The following is a 21,012-nucleotide window of genomic DNA, read 5'->3' as shown; positions in this document are numbered from 1 at the left end:
CCTCATTTATGGCTCTACCCCAGATCCCATACCACCTCCCACACCACAGTCCCCTGCCCCAGCCCAGAGCCCCCTACCACACTCAAAATCCCTTGGCCCCAGCCAGGAGCCCCCTCCTGTACTACAAACTCCACATCTCTGGCCCCACCCCAGAGTCCCCACCCCCAGCTAGAGCCCTCATCCCCCTCACAGCCCAACTCCCTGCCACAGCCAGGTGAAAACCAGCGAGTGAACAAGGGTGGGGGAGAGGGAGCGCCAGAGAGAGCTGGGATGGAGTGAGCTGGGGTGGTATCTCAGAGAGGGGACAGGGCAGGGGTGTGGCCTCCATGACAGACTGACAGGCTTAATAATACTATATACGTATATGCTTATATAATCAAACTCTCAATCTCTCTCTAAGTATCAGCATTGTATAATATGCACATCACACTACTGTCATTATATATATATGTAAATATAGGTGTGCTGTTTAATCCCTAGGCAGCTAGTGCGTGGTGACCGTTGCTTCTACTGTACCAGTCTTGATTGTTTCACTGTCGCCTTCTCTTCCTCCTCCCCTCCATTTGTCTGTTATATTCATCAGTTTTCTCTCATCATATGATAAGATTGTAAGCTCTTTGGGGCAGAGGCTGTTATTTTTTATTGTATGTATGTACAACATCTAGACCAATGAGACCCTGATTGGGTTACCTAGATCCTACTTCGATAATAAACAAATACTAATACTGCATTTTGTGTATGCACTATATAACTCTGTATCCATATGGAAATTGATTTGAAAATACATTGCATAGATATGCCTGTCACTGTTTCACTTTCTCCACAGTAGTGCTGGTCCCACTCTCAGCAGAACTGCTATTTTGCTCCAGCAAGAAGTAGATGCTGAGGGTGCAGCATGGAAACAGGACAAACAGATCCATAATTAAAGGCAGGAGAATTTCTAAGGAGCTGTGAGGAAAGCAACGTTAATTATCTTACTACCACTTTCCAAGTCCTCTGCCTCCCTGTCGCTTTGATACGCTGAGCTGCATTTCCTGTGTCTCAGATTGTGTCCTCAGACTGCCAGGGTGTTAGCTGCCTGTCAGATGGTTCATCATTCTCCTGTATTGTACTTATGGAGATTTATTTGTTTAATTTGTGAGGGTTTGTCTTCGTTGCAGTTAGATGTTTTTATTGGAATAGCTTTTACAGTGCCCTGTCCTTTTCCTTAAACTGATTTTATGGGACTCAGCAGAAATACTCAAGCCCCTGGGGAGTGGATATGTGTAAGGATGTGAGAAAATGGTAAATTTTTTGGTTCAAAAGTTGCAGACAAGGTTTGTTAAAGTTCAGTCAGACATCAGTATTTCATCAAGGCACCAGGCAGACACTCCCCTGCTGGGGGTGGTCTAGTCACAGGCTTCCCCTCAACCTGTTCCTGGTGAGGAATTAAGATCCTCTCTGTGCTGTCTCCATTGCTGCTGTAATCCATGCCAGCTGGATTCAAGTTAGCTCGGGTTGGCTAACCTGGGCACAGCTTCTGCTGCCCTGAGATTCTCTGCCCCAGGCCATGCTCCTCTGACAGGGACAAACACAACCCCACAATACATCTGAGATCTGAGTGCTCCTTGCTGTCCTGACAGCAGACACACTCATTCATCTCCTGATCTTTGTTCCTTTCCATATACTATAAATTATTCCCTCTCTGGCCTCACTGACACCCATAGCACTTGCAACGCAACTGCTAAAATAATCTTCCTCACCTACCATCTTCCCCATGTCACCCTTGTGACACAGAGGCCCATTGGTGGTTCACTACTCTGTGTCAGCAACTCTTGTCAGGCCTGGCATGAGCACTACACTAATACCCTGTTGTCTCAAAATATACCCCAAAGATGGCATGGCATGTAATATATCATTGGAAAACTAATAACTCACTGATCATTAATAGTCTTGTATGATAAATGAGCGGGGAGTGTACAAAGAGTTATAAATATGTGCTAGAATTATGTTCTTAAAATGAGTTTGGCGAGCAATGCATAAGCACAGTCTCCCTTAGACAGCAGAATGTGTATATGCTTGTCTAACCAGCCTGGTTGTTAGGCAGGTATTTACATAAAAGGTAAACATAAGCCAAACTAGCGAGTGGGGGAAAATAGCCTCTTAACTGTCGGAAGACAGGATACTGGGCTAGATGGACCTTTGGTCTGACCCAGTATGGCCGTTCTTATGTTCTTATGTTCTAACTGTCACAATGGGGGGAGAGGGGACTGCAAAAATTAACATAACATCAGCTCCCTGGTGGACACAGAAAGCTGAACTCCAAGAGAGCTTCCTGCCTCTTGAAGCCAGGTCACTGAACTTCTGAAGATATAAGCCAGGACAGGAAACCATCCTTCACCTGAAGAGACAAAGAAACTGAGCACTTTGAGATCTGGGAAGGGTCCTGGCCGGAGAGTCTGGACAGCCTTGCTGGAAAAGAGGCTTGGTGAGAATCACTTCTTTTGAACAAGAGATTCTAGTTTGTTAAATCAGGTTTTAGTCTTAAAAGCATATTTTAACTTTTGTGTGCCTGTAACCCTTCCTATCTTTATTTCTTCTACTTGGCATCACTTTATCCTATGCCCTTTTGTCAAATAAGCATTATAAATAAAGGGAGCGGGCTTGGCAGAATCAACGGGGAAAGAAGACCCTATTGAGCTTGACTCTAGTTTGACACTGTGAAGAGACATGAGAGGTGTAGAATAAGTGGGAGGGCTCTGGGCTGCCAGTGAAATACCACTATTGTACTTCTACTTTTTTTTCACTTACCCGGTAAGGCGTGTGTTGGGGGTGGGGAAATGAGCCCCAAGGGGCTCTCGCTTCTGGCTCCAAGAGCCCAGCGTGTGTTGGGTGTGACCTGCTCTGGGGACAGTGTCAGGTGGGAAGTGTGATCTGTCAAACCATAACGCCGGTGTCCTAAGGCGAGCTCAGAGAGGACAGAAACCTCCCAGCAGAAGGCAAAAGTTTGCTTGATCTTGATTTTCAGTATGAATACAGAAAGTGGGGCCTCACAATCCTTCTGACGTTTTGGGTTTTAAGCATGAGGTGCCAGAAATTGTCATAAACTGACAGTATGTCAGTGCATTGATTGAAGGGAAGGGTACGTTAACCCCAGTTAAGCTAACAGCCTGCAGTGTATTGTGTCTTTAAATAACTTCTGTGAGTACCCAAGTGAGAAAGGCTGAACACTGCTGGGAGATGTCTCTGGGGAACTCAGGAGTTGGGGTTACTGATTGTTACCAGCAAGGCAAGGTTTGGACTAGCTGAGTCCTGAAGAATGTGGTGGCCAGGCAGGCAAGCTGGTGTGTCAGGGAGCTGTCACACAGTCTAGCAGTAGCAAAATACTCACTTGCTGAGGCTGAGGGGGGTGACACAGTAATTCACAATGCTGGGAACCCCAGCAGATTGTCACAACCCTGTACCCCATTTTCATCCCTCCACCAGTTCCCCATTATCCACCACATCAACGTTACATGTCTTTGTCCTCACTTTCAAATCCCTTCATACTACCCCATTTTACATATTTGACCATCCCTCTTATAGCATCACCCCCCATCCATTCCTTTCTGCCAAGTATGCTGGTGTCAGGGCCTCACTTGTTCACATCTCAGTGCCTCTGTGCTTGCTACCTCCTATGGGTGGAACACCCTCCTAATTCTGATTTGCCAGAGCCATTCCCCTCTCTTCCTTCAAATCAATATGATAATAGGGGATGGGAATTTCAAAAGGACCAAAGGGAGTTAGCTGCCCAACTCCTGGGGAAACTCTCCTCTCCCATAAGCTATGAAAGAACAAAACCCAAGCACCCCAGTGCTTTCTTGTCTTCTTTGCCTACTCTGTGACTGTTTTGTGAGCTTGTGAGCTCATAACTGTCTCTATGTTGTGACTTGTACACTGCTGAGCGCATTAGGCTAAAGAACATTTTCCAGGTAGATAAACTGAGGGAAGCCATGGAAGGGGAGAGCCTAACTGTAAAAAGACAAAGAGGCTCCCCCAGATAAATATGAGTCACGACAGTGACCAGCAGCTCCCCAACGTGAAGATCAGCCTGAGTTTCCTCATGGCCTCCAGTGGGCTGAGGCTCTTCTCACAAGTGTCAGAGCTCAAAATAAACCTTCGCTCCCCCCCACACACACCTTTTTCTGGCTAATCTAAGGTTTTTCATCTCTGTTTCCTCAAGGGCACAGTACAGAACCACTCCAAGAGATGCTTCAGACCCTGCCCCCAGACTTGTGCAACACAAGGTGGGGCTGGGAAGCCAGCTCCGGAGCTACCGGACCTGTGAAAGGATCCCACATCAAACAGCTGGAAATGTGAAGATCAACCCTTCACTGTTTTAAAAAGGGTTTAAAGGCCCAATATGAATTTTCTCTGATAAAAGAATAAAGTGCTTCAGTCCCAGCAGAGCAGAGTAGCTAGGATTCCCTAGGCCTTCATAACAGGTGACATTCCAGAGCTCTCTGTTCCCCCCGTTCCCCATGACACCTTCCCTCACAGTATCCAGTGAGAATGGCTTCAGCACCGGGGGGAGGGGAGGCTGCTTTTCTGTTCCCTGCCTGCCCCACGGTACATTAGACCTACTGAGTGGATTCCTCCATTAGCGAAGGTTTGAGGTGTGGTGGTGAAGGGTGCTCTGTGTAATAGCCACAGTGTGAGAAATGAAAGGTTTGCACGTTCCTCTGAAGTGGCAGGGCTGCGTTTGTAGGGAGCGGGGAACGGCTGCTCTGCCATATGCCGTGGGGTACAGCTGCCAGCTCCTTCAGCTTTTAAGACACTTTCAGGCTTTTTTGTTGATTTAATTAAACATTTTTATGTTTAATTGATCACCTTCCAGGTCTGAGGGAGCTTGGATACATACTGTGTAAGAGGACCAAGTCCCCTCATCAGCCTGGAATGTTGTGTGCTGATGGTTTATCACCACCACAAATCCCAGTTCCCTCTTCTTATTATATATATTCCAAAGTAGTGTCTAGAGGCCCCCACTGTGACACAGAGACAACTCTTGCTCCAAAGATGTTTCACTCTAGATAGACAAAACAGACAATGACTGTGAGGGGAAATGACTTGTCCTAGGCCTAATGGCAAAGCCAGACTCCTGACACTTAGGTCAACATGCTTTCCCCCAGCCTCCATTTATGCACATGCTGCACTGGGGGCATCCATCCTAGTGAGGCCAGTGTTCTCTCAGCAGTGAAGAAGAGAAGTCTGACTCATGGGCTGCTCCTTGAGCCTGCAGCCCTGCACATGTGAGATGGTCCCATGGCCCACTGCAACACAGGGGAGAAGAACTGACTCCTAATTTGCCCACAGCTAGAGGAGAATATCTATTTTGGGAGGAAAGATGGATCCTGGGTTATGGTGCTTTCCACAACCCCAGAATTCCTCTTCTCTGCCTCAGGTTTCCATGGACTAGTCAACCCACACAAGAGGAGACTGCTCCATGGACTGGAAAACTGTGGTATAGTCTGTAACAGACCAGCCAGTGTGTACCAGTATATGGAGGCATCACTGCCCTCTACTAGATGGAATCAGAACCGCTCAACTGTGTGTCATAGGCCCCATGCTGCCAACAGCTAAGGGAGATTCTTATTTAGCTCAAATGGCCTGTGCTTTCAGAGTAGAAAGGGTTCAGAGATCTGTCCCCAAGTCCTCATGAAGTTCCAAGTGGCGGTGAAGAGCAGCACAGTGATTTGTTAAATCCTGCATGACCTTGGGTTTGTTACAACGCTTAGGATGGGCCTGTGGATCAAAATTCTGTGGCTTTTAGAAGAGATGCTTTTGTCACACCAAAGTCATTGGGGGTGGGAGGTGACTCGGAGAAATTCAATAGTCTGTGTTATACAGGAGGTCTCATCTAATGGTCCATTCTGCCCTTAAAATCCATGACTCTATAAACATATGGATCCAGATTTTGAACCTTTCCCAGGTTTAAGGGTGTTCTGAACCATTTAGTTTGTACCCAAATGAGGAGGTGATGAGCAAGTGAGAGCCCCAGAATCTGCTCCGGTTCGGCAAGAACCCCTTCTTCTGTAACATTTCCTTTCCAGGGCTGACTGATGGAAGCCACATGAGCTCAGATGCTGCAATGTGCAATTTGCTTGCAACCAGAATGTCTCCAAAGAGTCTGAAGACATCAGCAGATTCTAGAATCAATGCCTGGAGTAAGCACATGTTTGCTGGCAAACTCTGCTTTTATCTTCAGATTTTTGTCCGGTCTCTTTCCGGGACAGCTGTGCAATGAGACGGGGGAGGAGGGAGGAAGAACATAAGATCCCTGGCTGTCAGTTCAGTTTAAATACCATCTTTTGCATATTTCCCTATGTGAGCAGGGAAAGGCCACTTCCTCACACCTAATCACCAGCAAGCAGCAGGCTTTGTGGCTTTTATCAATATGCCAATTTTTAGTTTAGTTTATAATTTAGAGAGAGAGAGAGAGAGAAGTGACAGAGACGGGATCATTTCAAAGAGATTTTTTTTAGCACATTAAAGAGCTTTTCAGTTTATTTATTTAATTTACTGACAGTCCAGGAGGGAGGAGATGAAGATAAAGAAAAAATAAATAAAAAAGGACACTTAATGAGGATGAGCGAGAGAGAGAGAGACTGAAAGGATCTTATCTTTATCTTATCGAGCAGTTAGGGAACATCAGGGTGGAGGGGAAGGATAAATCCAGCAGATGGGATGGAACCATGAGGGTGAAAGAAGAACCTATGCACACCCACGTTCAGAAATTCAGCCACACCTATTTAAACTTGAGAAATTTCTCCTTCCCATTTTCTCTCATTTCTGGACATGCCACTGCACTTTCCTGGTGCTACTGGGGACCTAGTGTGGAATGCCAAGGTACCAACTACTCTTATTTCTTGGCAATTGAGCAAATGTAGCATATATCCCAAGGTGCCTGTATGCAAATCTGGAACCACCGGTCAAGTTATTCAATTGAATCCCTAGTCGTAAAGCCCAAATTTCAGAAATCGCCCTTTCCCACACTTCCCTCAGAACGCTCTGCCATTTCAGGTTAGAATGCTAGGAGGGAATGTATGTTTCTCCGAGTAGCCACATGTAGCACCATAAAGGCAAGTGCAAGCTGACACAGATTGGTCATGATATGTCCCAGCCTGAGAGGGGACATGGTGCCCCTTAATTCACATGTTTGCAAAGATTCTCAGATGGAAGGGACTATAAAAATTCTAAGTATTATTTGTTACTTCTCAAATCCCCAGCTGACTCTCCCTTCCCAAGACATTTCAACTTTCTTCCCATTGTGAGTTTTATTTTAGTTTTAATTTCTAGACGTCTGAGCTAGATAAGGGCCTGGAGCGACTGACTTATGAGGGGAGATTAAAAGCCCTAGATACATGCAGTTTAGTTAAATGACGGACACGATAACTCTCGGCAAGGATCTCTTTTTAGGAGTCTGTAACTCTGAGCATTATTTTATTTATAATTTGTTTTCATTTGTGCTCAGCAGGAAAGATACAAGTCCCGCAATAAACATAAAGACATAGCATAACCTAGCAAGGAACGTGACCCAGGGTTAACATGAGGCAGTTAAACTGCTGCATCAGGAAGACTACAGAGAGAGGAACCTTAAGCCCCGATCCAGCAAATACCCACACACAGTAATTTGCAGGATCAGAGACTGAAACTGTAAACCAATTATTAGGCTAAGCACAGCTGAAGAAATCTAATCATGGAAACACTTGCAATATCTCATTGATTAGTGGTTAACAAAGAGAGAAGAGGAAATTGGAAATACTGCCACATTAAAGTCCAGCGCATGCCCAATTCATAGACCCAATGGGAAACAGTAGCAGCAGCCTAATGCAGAAAGTAGAAAGAAAGAGAGGTTATCTTCAGCCACTTTGGTACTCTGTAAAGGGGATCATTCAGGCCAAGAGTCACTAAGTTAAATCCCAGATCATAGAATCATAGACGATTAGGGTTGGAAGAGACCTCAGGAGGTCATCTAGTCCAACCCTCTGCTCGAAGCAGGACCAACACCAACTAAATTATCCCAACCAGGGCTTTGTCAAGCCAGGCCTTAAAAACCTCTAAGGATGGAGATTCTACCACCTCCCTAGGTAACCCATTCCACTGCTTCTCCACTCTCCTAGTGAAATAGTTTTTCCTAATATCCAACCTAGACCTCCCTGTACAAGAGTTTGCCGGGGCTCAACCCTCTCCGGGGCAGCGGGGAGCCACACCAGCTCACTACACGCCGGTGACCTAGGGAAATTTGTCCGGCCGTGGGGTCTCCCTAAGCAGCTCTTGCTGTAACCAGAAGAACACGGTAAGCCCGGCCCTATTCAGGGCGGGCAACAATGCGAAGTCCAGAGCTCAGGCCCCCAGTCAGGGCTGAGCGACAAACGAATACCAAGTCTTAAGCCCAGACCCAAAGTCAGGGCACGGCAACAAACGCTGAGTCAGGAGCTCAGGCCCTCACTAAGGGCTGAGCAACAATAGTAGGCCCAAGCCTCAAAAGGCCTGGGACAAGGGAGACTGCCACCCACGGGTTGGGTGGCAGGGGGGACGCAGGCCCTCCCACTCCACTGCGTCCCAGCCCGGGGCCCTAGCAGCGGCAGAAGACCCGCTGCTGTCAGTGGGGATCCTGGCCGCAACACACTGACATCGGCTCTGGCAGTGCTGCAGCCAGACTGGGGTCGGCTGCCCCTGGGCTACTTCCACACTACCCCTCAGGGCCTACCTGGGTCCTGGTATCGGCCTCCAGGGGATCCAGGACCATGGGTTCGTCAGGGCAGGGATTGATCGGCAGGTCCGGCAGCTCCTCTGGATAGAGGGCACAGGGCAGGTCCGGCGGCTCCTCCGGATAGCAGGTGTAGGGCAGGCCCGGCGGCTCCTCCGGATAGCGGGCGCAGGGCAGGCCTGGCCAGTCCTGGCGGCCGCCTTGGACCGCGGGGTCTTCCCAGTCACGAGCTAGGCTGGAGACGTCTGGTCTCTCCAGCGGCTGGGGCCTGATTGAGCTGTGAGGGCGAGCTTTTATACTTCCGGGTCGCTGCCGGACCCTCTGAGGGGTGGGCTCAGTGCTCCCTAGTTCCACCCATTCCGGCCTCTGGATGGGCTCTTCCCCCTCCGGGGCGGCGGGAAGCCGCCTCACTACACTCCCCCACTGCAACTTGAGACCATTGTTCCTTGTTCTGTCATCTGCCGCCACTGAGAACAGCCAAGCTCCATCCTCTTTGGAACCCCCTTCAGGTAGTTGAAGGCTGCTATCAAATCCCCCCTCACTCTTCTATTCTGCAGACTAAATAAAAGACGGTTACTCACCGTTGTAACTGTTGTTCTTCGAGATGTGTTGCTCATATCCATTCCATTAGGTGTGTGCGCGCCGCGTGCACGATCGTCGGAAGATTTTCTACCCTAGCAACACCGGCGGGTCGGCTGTGGAGCCCCCTAGAGTGGCGCCTTCATGGCGCTGAATATATACCCCAGCCGACCCGGCGCCCCCTCAGTTCCTTCTTGCCGGCTACTCCGACAGTGGGGACGGGGGGCGGGTTTGGAATGGATATGAGCAACACATCTTGAAGAACAACAGTTACAACGGTGAGTAACCGTCTTTTCTTCTTCGAGTGCTTGCTCATATCCATTCCATTAGGTGATTCCCAAGCCCAACTTAGGTGGTGGGGTCGGAGTGAGACATTGCTGTGTGCAAAACCGCTGATCCGAAAGCAGCATCGTCTCTGGACTGCTGCACTAGTGCATAGTGAGCTGTAAATGTGTGGACTGATGACCAAACCGCTGCTCTACAAATGTCCTGGATCGGAACTTGTGCCAGGAAAGCCGTCGAGGAAGCCTGGGCCCTCGTGGAGTGAGCGGTGAGGTGCGGTGCTGAGACGCCTGCCAGGTCATAGCAAGTCCGGATGCAAGACGTAATCCAGGAGGATAGGCGTTGTGAGGAGACCGGTGAGCCTTTCATTCGGTCGGCCACTGCAACGAAGAGTTGCGTCGTCTTTCTAAAGTGCTTTGTGCGGTCAATATAGAAGGCCAGGGCCCTTCGTACGTCCAGGGAATGCAAACGTTGATCCTGGCGAGTGGCATGTGGTTTGGGATGAAAGACCGGGAGAAAGATGTCCTGGTTGATATGAAAAGGAGAAACCACCTTAGGGAGAAAGGCAGGATGTGGACGAAGCTGCACTTTATCCTTATGGAAAACTGTATAAGGGGGCTCGGATGTAAGCGCCCTGAGTTCAGAAACGCGCCTTGCTGAGGTGATGGCTACAAGGAAGGCTGTCTTCCAGGATAGGTACAAAAGTGAACAGGTGGCCAGTGGCTCGAATGGAGGACCTGTGAGCTTGGAGAGAACCAGGTTGAGGTCCTACGTCTGAACGGGCTGACGTTGTTGTGGGTACATCCGGTCTAAGCCCTTGAGGAATCTAACGACCATCGGGTTAGAGAATACCGAGGACGCGAGTTCCCCTGGGTGAAAGGCCGATATAGCGGCCAGGTGAACTCTAATTGAAGATATCGCCAACCCCTGCTGTTTTAGGGAGAGGAGATATTCCAAAATGAGAGGAATGGGTGCCTGCAACGGGGACATGGCTCGTTGTTCGCACCAACAGGAGAACCGCTTCCACTTGGCCAGGTACGTGGTGCGTGTTGAGGGCTTCCTACTGCTCAGCAGAATCTGTTGGACAGAGTGCGAGCATTGCTGCTCTGCCTGGGTGAACCATGGAGCAGCCACGCCGTGAGGTGGAGTGATTGCAGGTCGGGGTGACGCAGCCGGCCGTGGTCCTGAGAGATGAGATCCGGACACAACGGAAGCGGGATCGGTGTCTGAACCGAGAGTTCCAACAGTGTGGTGTACCAATGTTGTCTCGGCCACGCTGGAGCGACCAGAATTACCTGTGCCTGGTCTCTGCGCAATTTGAGCAGTACCTTGTGGACCAGAGGAAACGGAGGGAAGGCATAAAACAGGTGGTCTTTCCAGGGAAGGAGAAACGCATCCGAGAGGGAGCCCGGAGCTCGACCTTGTAGGGAGCAGAACACGTGGCACTTCCTGTTGTCTCGAGATGCAAACAGGTCTATCTGGGGAAACCCCCACTTTTGGAAGATGGAATGTATGATGTCCGGACGGATAGACCACTCGTGCGTCTGGAAGGACCTGCTGAGTCGGTCCGCTAGAGTGTTCTGGACTCCAGGGAGGAACGACGCCGTGAGATGGATTGAGTGGGCGATGCAGAAGTCCCACAGGCGAATGGCCTCTTGGCATAGAATTGACGAACGTGCTCCTCCTTGCTTGTTGATGTAAAACATGGCCGTGGTGTTGTCGATGAGAACTAACACACATCGGCCACGTAGGAGGTTGAGAAATGCCTGGCACGCCAGGCGCACCGCCATCAGTTCCTGAACATTGATGTGCAGGGCTAGCTGGGGTGCAGTCCACAGGCCCTGGGTATGGTGTTCGTTGAGATGGGCGCCCCAACCCAGAGATGAAGCGTCTGTGACCAGGTGCAGAGAGGGTTGTGGGGCGTGAAATGGCATCCCCTCGCAGACCACATTGTGATCTAGCCACCAGGTGAGGGAGGTCAGGACCGAGATCGGGACCGTGACCACCATGTTCAGGCTGTCCCGATGTGGTCGATATATTGACGACACCCAGGTCTGGAGTGGGCGAAGCCGAAGTCTGGCATGCCTGGTTACGTACGTGCAGGAAGCCATGTGACCCAGCAGGGTAAGGCACGACCTCACCGTGGTAGTTGGGAAGGCCTGTAGCCCTTGAATGAGGCTCGTGATGGTGCCAAAGCGGTTGTCTGGCAGGATGGCTTGTGCACGTCTGGAGTCTAGAACTGCGCCGATGAAATCTATTCTCTGGGTAGGTTCTAGAGTGGATTTGTCCTTGTTGAGTAGGATGCCCAACTCGTTGAATGTGTGCACTATTATGTGGACGTGAGCTTGAACTTGGTCCTTGGTGCGACCGCGTACCAGCCAGTCGTCTAGGTACGGGAACACCTGTATCCCTTGCCGACGAAGGTACGCTGCCACGACAGCCATACATTTCGTGAACACTCTTGGGGCCGAGGATAGGCCGAAGGGAAGGACTGCAAATTGGTAGTGCACCGCGTTTACCACGAATCGCAGGAAGCGTCTGTGAGGTGGGTAAATTGAGATGTGAAAGTATGCGTCTTTCATGTCGAGGGCGGCGAACCAGTCTCCAGGATCGAGGGAAGGGATAATGGCCCCCAAAGAGACCATACGGAACTTCAACTTTACTACGAATTTGTTGAGTCCGCGCAAGTCCAAGATGGGCCGCAGACCTCCTTTGGACTTGGGGATCAGGAAGTAACGGGAATAAAATCCCCTGCCCCTTAACTCTATCGGAACCTCCTCTATGGCCCCCATGGCCAGGAGCGTAGAAACCTCCTGTATAAGAAGTTGCTCGTGAGAAGGGTCCCTGAAGAGGGACGGGGAAGGGGGGTGGGAGGAGGGGATAGAAGAAAACTGGATAGTGTATCCCTTCTCCACCGTGCGGAGGACCCAGCGGTCCGAAGTTATAAGGGACCAAGCACGGTGGAAGTGGGAGAGGCGATCCCGGAAGGAGGGGGCTGGATCCTGGGGGATGACTGGGGCGCCGTCCTCGACCGCACCTTCAAAAGTTCTGCCTGGGGCCTGAAGGTGGTCTAGGTGGCCCTTGGTTTTGGCCGGGTTGAGGGCCGGTCCACCTTCTTCTACCACCTCGCCCTCGCCTCCGGGTCGAGTCCTGTCTCTGACGAGGCGGGGGGGGGGGGGGGGTAGAAGCGCTGAGGCTGCGGCCTAAATGGTCTGCGCTGAGGGCCCACAACATGCATCCCCAGGGAGCGCATGATTGTTCTCGAGTCCTTGAGGCTCTGCAGGCGAGAGTCCGTCTTGTCCGAGAACAATCCATGTCCCTCAAAGGGCAGATCCTGTAGGGTTTGCTGCAGCTCCGGAGGCAAACCCGAAACTTGAAGCCAGGAGATCCTCCGCATAGCGATACCCGAAGCCAGGGTCCTCGCAGCGGAGTCTGCTATGTCCAAGGAGGCCTGCAAGGAGGTCCAAGCCACCTTCTTACCCTCCTCTACCATGGCTCCAAACTCCTCCCTGGACTCTTGGGGAATCAACTCCTTAAACTTCCCCATAGAGTTCCAGGAGTTAAAATTGTAACGGCTCAGTAGCGCCTGTTGGTTCGCCGCTCTAAGTTGCAGCCCTCCGGCTGAGTAAACCTTACGGCCAAACAAATCGAGCCGCTTAGCCTCTTTTGATTTAGGCGCTGCAGCCTGCTGGCCGTGGCGCTCTCGTGCGTTCACTGATGCCATCACCAGTGAACACGGTTGGGGGTGGGTATACAAGTACCCGTAGTCCTTAGACGGGACAAAGTACTTCCTTTCCACCCCTCTCGCTGTGGGTGGGATAGAGGCAGGAGTTTGCCATATCGTATCCGCATTGGTTTGTATCGTGCGGATCAGGGGTAGCGCCACCCTCGATGGGGCATCCGCTCCGAGGATGTTCACGATAGGGTCCTGTACTTCCACTATCTCCTCCGCCTGCAGGTCCATATTACGGGCCATCCTACGCAGGAGATCCTGGTGAGCCCGAAGATCTATCGGAGGGGGACCCGTACATGAAGTGCCCGCCACTGCCTCATCCGGAGAGGAGGAGGAAGATGCCTCCGGTGGTACTGGATCCAAGGGGGGGTCCTGATCCCCTTGCTCTTGGGCCGGAGCATCACCTGTACTTGGGTCTATGGTGTCAGGTGGCGTGGACACGGAAGCCTCCATGCCCCCTGGCGGAGGCCGAGAGATGGTGGATTCTGGGGCCCTTCTAACCGAGTGACCCGAGCGAGAGGTCGATGGTATTGGAGCCCCTTGCTCCTGGTGGTACGCCCACGGGGTCCAAAATGACCAGTGAGATGGTCCATGAGAGTGGTCCTCTGCCATCTCCTGCCAATGGCCCAAGTTCCGTTCCTCGGCTTGCCCTTGAGGGGGGTATGCCGATCTCGACAGGTCCTCCGAGGAGCGAGACACCGATCTTGACGGCCATGGCGGTGCCGAGAGAGATGAAACGATCCCCGTGGGCTGCGGTGCCGCACGGTACCGGTCCGGAGATGATCTATCTCTGCGCGGTGCCGGCGAACGGTGCCGGGACCGCGATCGGTGCCGATGACCTCGTCGGTGCCGGGAGCCGGATCTGGACCTCGACGAGGACCTGGAGTATGCCCGGTGCCGGGAGCGGTCTCTCGACGTCGAGCATCGACCGTAGCGGTGCCGAGAACTACATCTCGACGTTGATCGGTGCCGACAATCATAGCGGTGCCGAGACGTAGAGCGGTGCCGCGACGAAGATCTTGGCCGCGAGTACGACCGGTGCCGAGGTGATATTCGGTGCCGGGACTGCGAGCGGCGTGGGGACCTGCTTCTGGACCTGGACCGGTGCCGAGGTTCCAGCCCTTGTGATGGAGGGCGCATCAAGGCAGGTTTCCCCCTCGACTGGACTGGGCGAGTCAACGGTGCAGTCGGTGCCGGTGGTTGAGGCGGTGCCGGCTCCGTGAGAGCTATTAAGTCTCTCGCCGCCGCGAAGGTCTCTGGAGTCGACGGGAGGCACTGTATCACCGCCGGTCTCGGTGGAGACGCTATCTGCACCGGACTCAACGGCCTCGGCGCCGGAGTCGACGGTGCTGGCGGCACCTGTTTCCGGTGCTCCACCGGCGGACGCGGCTCTACCCCCGGCACTGGGGGAGCCGGCGTCTTCGGCACGGATGTCCCCGTCTTATGGGCTTTTTTATGCCCCGGGGATAATGACCGGCGCCGAGGCACTGCTTGCGGTGCCGACGAGGTCCGGTGCCGGGGAGGCTTGTCTGACGCCACTCGCGTGGTCATCATAGCCGGTGCCGCCGGGGCACTGCGCACCGAGGTGCTAGGTGCCGGGGCCTGACTTGTAGATGGAGCGTCCGGACTAAGTGCCGCCTCCATCAGGAGTTGCCGGAGCCGAAAGTCCCGCTCCTTCTTGGTCCTTGGTCTGAAGGCCTTACAGATCTTGCACTTGTCTGTTCGATGGGACTCTCCCAGGCACTTCAGACAGGAGTCGTGCGGGTCGCTCGTGGGCATAGGCTTAGCGCAGGAGGCGCACTGCTTGAAGCCGGGAACGTTGGGCATGAGCCCGGCCCCGCGGCCGGGGGAGAAAGGGGGAGATGACCCCCTTAATCCCCTGAACTACTTAGAACAACTAGAACAACTTTTAAACTATTTAACTATTTAACTATAAACACTATAACTATAACTATAACTATAACTGTGATACAACAAACTAAGCTAGGGAGAGTGGAGAACAGCTAAGCAGCGCTCCACAGTTCCAACGACCGTCAGGGGCGGTAAGAAGGAACTGAGGGGGCGCCGGGTCGGCTGGGGTATATATTCAGCGCCATGAAGGCGCCACTCTAGGGGGCTCCACAGCCGACCCGCCGGTGTTGCTAGGGTAGAAAATCTTCCGACGATCGTGCACGCGGCGCGCACACACCTAATGGAATGGATATGAGCAAGCACTCGAAGAAGAACCCCAGTTCCCTCAGCCTCTCCTCATAAGCATGTGTCCCAGCCCCCTAATCATTTTCGTTGCCCTCCACTGGACTCTCTCCAATTTGTCCACATCCTTTCTGTAGTGGGAGGGGTCCCACAAAACTGGACGCAATACTCCAGAGGTGGCCTCACCAGTGCCACATAGAGGGGAATAATCACTTCCCTCGATCTGCTGGCAATGCTCCTACTAATACAGCCCAATATGCTGTTAGCCTTCTTGGCAACAAGGGTACACTGTTGACTCATATCCAGCTTCTCATCCACTGTAATCCCCAGGTCCTTTTCTGCAGAACTGCCGCTTAGCCAGTTGGTCCCCAGCCTGTAGGGATTCTTACGTCCTAAGTGCATGACTCTGCACTTGTTCTTGTTGAACCTCATCAGAATTCTTTTAGCCCAATCCTCCAATTTGTCTAGATCACTCTGGAACCTATCCCTACCCTCCAGCATATTTACATCTCCCCCCAGCTTAGTGACATCTGCAAATTTGCTGAGGGTACAATCCATCCCATCATCTAGATTATTAATGAAGATGTTGAACAAAACCAGCCCCAGGACAGAGCCCTGGGGCACTCCGTTTGCAACCAGCTACCAACTAGACATCGAGCCATTGATCACTACCCATTTAGCCCGATGATCTAGCCAGCTTTCTATCCACCTTATAGTCCATTCATCCAATCCATAGTACTTTAACTTGTTGGCAAGAATACTGTGGGAGACCATATCAAAAGCTTTGCTACAGTCAAGATATATCACATCCACCACTTTCCCCATATCCACAGAGCCAGTTATCTCATCATAGAAGGCAATCAGGTTGGTCAGGCATGACTTGACCTTGGTTGACTGTTCCTGATCACCTTCCTCTCCTCCAAGTGCTTCAAAATGGATTCCTTGAGGAGCTGCTCCATGATTTTTCCAGGGACTGAGGTGAGGCTGACCAGTCTGTAGTTCCTCGGATTCTCCTTCTTCCCTTTTTTAAATATGGGCACTATATTTGCCTTTTTCCAGTCGTCCGGGACCTCCCCTGATCACCACGAGTTTTCAAAGATAATGGCCAATGGCTCTGCAATCACATCAGCCATCATGTAAATAATGATCCGTGTATTGTGTATAAGGTGGGTATGAAAAAGCAGTCAAAACTAGGCCTTGAACTCTATAACCCAGTGGTTCTCAACCAGGAGTATACACAACCCTGGGGGTACGCAGGTCTTCTGGGAATACATCAACTCAACTAGATATTTGCCTAGTTTTACAACAGGCTACATAAAAAGCACTAGTGAAGTCAGTACAAACTAAAATTTCATACAATTACTTGTTTATACTGCTCTATAAACTATACACTGAAATGTAAGTACAGTATTTATATTCCAATTGATTTATAATTATATGGTAAAAATGAGAACATAAGCCATTTTTCAGTAATAATGTGCTGTGCCCCTTTTGTATTTTTATGTCTGATGGAGTAAGGAAGTAGTTTTTAAGTGAGGTGAAACTTGGGGGTACGCAACACAAATCAGACTCCTGTAAGCGGTACAGTAGTCTGGAAAGGTTGAGAACCACTGATATAACCTATGTTCCCAGCGTGGACACTGCATGATCAGCTTCCCACCAATAAGAGAAGTGGCTGGGTGTACAAATAGCTCTTTATAGGAGGGCTCACCCCCTGGCAGGTAGACACGTGGGTCTGAGTTGGAGTCTAACAGCATGTGAAAGGTGTAAAGGCCAAGGCTGTGATTCTGTGCTGTGCCTCCAAGTAGCGCAGTGCAGAATGGACAGCCCAGGGGGAGGAGTGAGGGAAAGATGGCTTGAGCCTTTCTCAGACTGCACTGTTACGGGGCTGATGAGACCCCAGCTACAAATCAGGGCAGCCAAGAGTTGCTCTAATTTACACCATCCCCCACCAGGGCTGTCTATCATTGTTCCTCAGCCCACAGCAACACAGACTCCCTGTTTAGATTCCCTCTTCCTCCCTCAGGCCTGCCTTTGGCAAGCTCCTGGGGCTGGGAATTGTGGGGTTCAGGGAATTGTCTTTCTGCCGCCTGCAGAGCTTTGACAGTCCTTGTACGCCATCACAGCAGCATATGGGGGCTGCAGAGGAGTGAAGAATCCTTCCTCCAGGAGAGAAGAGGAATAGTTTAAGGTGAGGGATGGCATTCGGAGTAATAGGATATGTATGACGAAAGAGAAGTCTAGGTGTTTGTGTATAGGTCTGTTGGGATCATGACACAGTACCACAGCAAAGATCCACACTACAATCCTTGTGACATCTGTACAGGTAGCAGCCCTGAGCAAAGACAGAGCCTTCCCCAGTCACTAAGACCTGGGCCAAGTGAAATCATTCACAGGATTAAATCCTCTTCTCCCCTAATCAAGCCCAAGAGGATTTCCCTGTCTCCAGAATGCCAGTTAGTAGCAGAGCTGCTACACATGCCACTGCAGCCCTGACCTGCAATACTCCCTGCCATTTATACAATCATGTTGTATTGGGGTCACTTCCCCAGCTCTTCCTCCTCTTTCAGTGCACCCCTAAACAACATGGTCTGGAGATGTGCAGGGAGACCCTCAGAGCTGAGCTCTGTGGCACCCAGGACATGCAGACCTATGGCACAGCCTCTCCTGTTTCTGCACCAGAACAGAAACAGTTAAGTGGCAGACAAGACCTAACTTTGCAGCGGAACCAGATTTGCCCCTTAATGCTTGTGGGTTGCGGCTGGTGTGAGTTTTGAAAAGCCCTGCATATGCAAAAGTCTCCAAGGCGCAGGGGTTCCTTCAGAAAGAGACAGATAGCTGGCGGGTGAAAGTGATCATTGCGTGGCAGATGAGATTCCACGGCACGCTGGAGATGGAAATATCACCTTAACAAGCATGGACAGCCCCCAATGGACTATAAAATTCATTTGGTGACTGAGATAATTCAAAGGAGCCAAGTGGCACAGCAGTAAAAGCCGGAACATATAAATTTAAACTCACAGAGCTCTGCAGTGGCCTGGTAGAAAGGGACAAAGCAACCCTCACCTAGGCACACAACCATCTCCCAGCACACAAATGAAACCCTATGCAAAAGCCATAGCACAGTTCAGAGTGCTGCACAGAAACACAAGCAGAAAATTCACAGAAATGGTTTCTTTTCAGCAATTTTGGATTTGTATTTAAGAGATATGGCCACATACTCTCAGAGTACACATACACATATATAAATACGCACACAGAATGTGTACACATACACATTCTATCAATGTAGTTCTGCTAAGCACTGTATATACATCCTCTTTTCACAACCCTTGGTCCTAGCTACAAATCATTAAATATAATGGGGCAAAGTCTGCTCTAAATTATACTTGTGCAGCCCACTTAAAGACAATAGGGTTGTACTGCTCGGGTGTAACCGAGGGCAGATTATGGCCAGCTGCCTTTATTTTGCTTTTATGAACACCATAAATTCACCTGACCTCCATCCACTCAGACCCCAGTGGGGTAACTTCCCAGACTAAAAACTGCTCAAAAGTTTTCATGGAGCTGTCTTTCCACTGGAGCAGGTCTCCAGACACCTCCTTCCGAAGGACTTAGTTTGTCACTTGTAATGTGAGTAACCTACAATTGTGTTAATAAAAACTTTATAGAACTCCATCATGGTCATTCACATTGATGTCCTCTCTCTCTCTGGATATAGCAAAAAATCCCAATACTGGAGAAGAAACAGGATACTTCTAATGGTACCCAAGGCCTGTAAGGTTCCCCTCAAGGTATCTTGATCAATAACACCTGAGAGAGACCTGACACTGGAAGTTGCTAATCAGTGACACTTGCTTTGTCATAGTCCAGAGATGGAAGTCACAACAGATGTGAGTTTTATCAGAGAAGAGTGGAGGCTTTGGGATGATACATATTCTTTTTTAAGAGGTTCAGCATAGCACACATAGCTCTCAGTGCTTTCCTCTCTCTCCCTCTCTGTCTTTAATCTTCTGAACAAAAATTCTCCGTGTAGTCTGGGGGAGCGGTGTGGAGGAGCATGCTGGTTAGACCTGATGACATAGAAAGGGGGCATTGCCTTGGCTAGCCAATTAATTATGGTTATTACATCAGATCAAACAGCTCTTGCACTGTGCATTGTGGAGTGGTGGATTGCTGCTCTGACATAAGGGGCTAAAATATTATGACTTCCTAGTACAGTAAATCATGACGGACACCACAGCAGTCAACAGGGATCAAACCTGGGACCTTAAGCACCAAAAGCACGAGCCTATAACTCTTAAACTAAAGGATTTGCTCCATTAGGTGTTAGTAAGTATCAGGGGTCAGCCACTAGAGGGTGACATGACAACACATCTTAACACAATGAACAAGGAACATCTGTTTGGGGTCCAAACAGCCAGAGTTTTCTCCTCCTTCACACACTAGTAGTCTTCCCAAGCAATGGTATTTGGCTGTAATTAATTATTATTAGTGAGTATGTATGACTGTGATCATGTTGTGTATTGCTTTAGCACCTAAAAAGACACAGCACTGATTCATGAATCAGGACCCCATTGTGCTAGGCACTGTATAAACCCAGAACAAAAGATGGTCCCTGCCCCAAAGAGCTTAGACCCCTGGCACATAGCTGCATTCCTTTTACCTGGACTCCCTGATTGTTAAATGCTCTTTGTTATGGGATAGGCAACATTGGCCAGGGCTGAGTTAAATATATCTTACAGAAAAATAAGGGGAGGCAAATAAAGAAAATCTCATTAATGAGCAGCTGACATGGGAAGTGCTGAAAAAATATCCTTTTTAGATGTGGTTCTGCTTAAACTTTCTGATTTTTTTTTATCCCTACCTCTCTTCTTCTTAATAAGGGTATTTGCATGACAGCCAGGCTTTTTGTTGCTTTGGAGGTCATTGAGTCTGGCTGCTTATTCCCCTCCCCAAACATCATCAACTACTCTGTGAAATAGAGGATGCCACAGAGAAAAGAACACGTTCCCTAGGATTGGAGAGCGCAGTGCGCCACAATCCCTTTACTCATGGAGTGCCATTTCTTACTTTTTTTCTACAAATGGGCCCAATTTTTACCCTGAGCCTTTCACATTATGGCAACCACTGAGACCCCACTTCAGCATCTAGGCCTCTCATAGACATCTTAGGCCTGGTCTGCACACAACTTTTGTACTGGTATAACTATAACAGTTAGGGCTGTGATTTCTTACAGTTAAATGAGTACAAACTACAGTGTGAATGCAGTTATATTGGTATAAAGGTGCCTTTTACTTCTTAAATTTAAGAGAATAAGCTACCCTGAAACAAGCCCCTTTACATCATTATAACTATTTACACTAGGGGATTATGCCAATTTAACTATGTGTGTTTCAAACCAATATGGTTAAACTGGTACAAAAACGGTAGCTCATCCTTCATTGCCAAATTTAGGGCCCACTCCTATACACTCCTATAATGTGATATACTAGGG

Source organism: Malaclemys terrapin, chromosome 1 (genome assembly GCF_027887155.1).
Source record: "Malaclemys terrapin pileata isolate rMalTer1 chromosome 1, rMalTer1.hap1, whole genome shotgun sequence".
NCBI lineage: Eukaryota > Metazoa > Chordata > Testudines > Emydidae > Malaclemys > Malaclemys terrapin.
Note: the sequence above shows the minus strand (reverse complement) of the source record.